Raw genomic sequence first — 2,792 nt, forward strand, 5'->3', positions numbered from 1 at the left:
CACAAGCTGAACATATTTACGGAGGCAGCCATCTTGAATTTTGACGTGGCATGCCATTTTTCGAAAGAAACCTTTCTTATGCAGTCACAATCCACAATATAAGTCAGTACCTCACTTATTTAAGTTATCATGCTCATGTGCACAAATGGATGGAGAATATTTTTAATTCCCTGTCTTTGCTCCTCTATGTGGAAGAAGTCGTGGTAAAGCAAACACTGCAGAGCAGTGATTTATCAGTGATAAGCATCCTCTGAAAACATAAACCCATTTAGAAGAACAGCTGAGATGCTTCACTAATAATTTACATTTGGACGAGGCTGGTTCCCCCCATGCTGATCCTGGATGACCTCTGGAACAAACCAAAATAAAACCTTTTTTACCACAGTCTGTTAAAAGGTTTCAGAGTTATTCGCTGCTGTGATTCTATCACGTGACAAAACTGACAACGATCAAATTCTGCTTTTGCTGAGAAAGTGCTTTCAGCGTGGAAATGCGAGTCTAATTGTCCTGCAGAGCAGAAACAAACACAAACAATAAGTCATTTTGCAACACAGGCAAACTTTGAAACTCAAATTTTCATCTGGGATCAGATTTGTTTTAAACAAAACAAACAACAAACATGATTTTGCTTTTCAGATTACAGACCCAGAGTCAGATTTTCTCATGTCTGAGAGAATAAAATCTGTTCCTCTGACCAAATAAAATAAATAAACCACCAGTTCCTTTATTTTAACAAGAAATTATGTATTCAAAATTACCCATTTAGCAAGCAAACTGAAATATTTTTACATTATTACAATGTTCAGTTATTGATAAGTCTGATTAGTTTTTTTTAATTCAGCGAAAAACATTTAAGTTTCTGGAAATGCTCAGTTTCATGAACAGTAATAGATTTGGTTCAGAACAGAGTTTAAATGGTTTTGTAGGTCTTAGGTAATTTTACTGTTTGGCACACAATAATAATAAAAAAGAGGAAACTAATAAATAAAATAAACGGTTTTGTACAATTTTTTGATTTGTACGCACGTTTTGAACTTCATCTTCCTCCCAGTCAGATCAGCCAGATTATATTTAAACTGGTGACGAGAACTTCATCTTATTCCCAGCTCGCCAGATGGAAAATATTTGGCAGAAAAAGTTAAAAATGCAACTCAAATCCTCAGTATGGTAATTAACTTCAGACCAGTCTGGGAAATAAATCTGTCATTTTAACTCTAACATACAAATGAGACACAACGTGCAAACCCAAAATGCAGAAAGAGATGATCTTTAAAGATGCTAATTTAATATAAGGAAAACTATCTCACACAGACAAAAATAATAATAAACACTATGGAAAAAGTTTATTGTGATGCTGCAGCAAAGAGCCCTGACATCACCTAAATATATATATATATATTTTAAAAAAGAATACTGTATTTTTCAGACTATAACGTGCACCAGATTATAAGGCGCAATATCAATGAACGGTTCTGTTTTCATACATAAGGTGCACTGGATTATAAAGCTCACTTTCGATTTTTAAGAAAATTAAAGGATTTTAAGTGCACCTTATAGTCCGAAAAATATGGTAAAGAAAAAATGAGAAGCTGTTTTTAGCCTTTTTATGACTCCCAGAACTCTCCTGCACAACAACCATCTGCCACAGTGATTACACGTGTCTGACACATTTTATTCTACAACGCTGAACGTTAGCTCTTCTTCCATGAAACAAAATGTTGCTAAACAAATAAAATTCAGCTTATGAAAGTTTGTAGCTGAAACAACAAACATTTCTTCAGAAAAAACCCTGAAATGCCTTTTACTTTTCATTTAAACATGTGACCCCTAAATGCACATTAAAGCGTGATTAGACTCATCAAACAATCCCACAAATGTCTTCTCTTCATGCGTCAGCCACACACACATTAATCCTCCCAAATCCAGACAGGAAATGTTCCCGTCAGCAGAGCACAATGCTTTGTGACCCCCACTGCTCTCTCTTCCACCCCCTCTCTGGATGATGTGGGACTCCCATCTGGAAGCGGTTAGCCTGAGAACGTCCACACAGCCAACACCAACATGTCTGCAGGTCCAGTTTATCAGCTGCAAACTTTACCCAAACGCTGTGATCAGAGGAAGAACATGAGGCAAGATCTTTTTTTTTTTTTTTTTTTTTTTTGCTTTCACCCTGTTTGTGTTTTCGTTACATCTTGGGATGGAAAAAAAAAGAAAGTATTTCTCTATCAGTGCCTCTTTTTGAAATGGTTTCCTGTTGGCTTTCTGTAGAAGGCAGCACACACTGGAGAATTATTAAAGGAATTCAGTAACGAGTCTATCGGAGTCCTCGGACAGCTTCTACATCCTGAACCTTCTCTGTCCACATCACAGCTCTGTGTAAAACACTGTGGGCTTTTATTCTAAACCAAAACAGCTTATTTAAAGGGAAATGATAAAGAGGAAAAAGAAAAGCTTGTGTAGATTTGGTCACCAAGGACATGGCTAAGCCTGAGTTTAAAAATAAAAGAACGTGTTTTCTTGGAGGAGACGTTTCAAATCTCATCCTTAATGAAAAAGAAAAGACAAAAGACACAACAGTTATATTTAAGAAAAGAAAGAAGTCTTCTGATTTACTGAAACACTTCAAGATATCTGAGCCTGACTGCAGCGAGAAATAAGAGTTAAATATTAACCCCAGCTCCGCTCTCAGGAACTTTTATTTCCTGATCAACAGATCAGTGTTTAGCTGTTACAGACATCAGATCAGTGTTTAGCTGTTACAGACAACACTGTTTAGCTGTTACAGACAACAG

The sequence above is a fragment of the Nematolebias whitei genome, chromosome 16 (assembly GCF_014905685.2).
Source record: "Nematolebias whitei isolate Nwh7 chromosome 16, NemWhi1, whole genome shotgun sequence".
Taxonomy (NCBI): domain Eukaryota; kingdom Metazoa; phylum Chordata; class Actinopteri; order Cyprinodontiformes; family Rivulidae; genus Nematolebias; species Nematolebias whitei.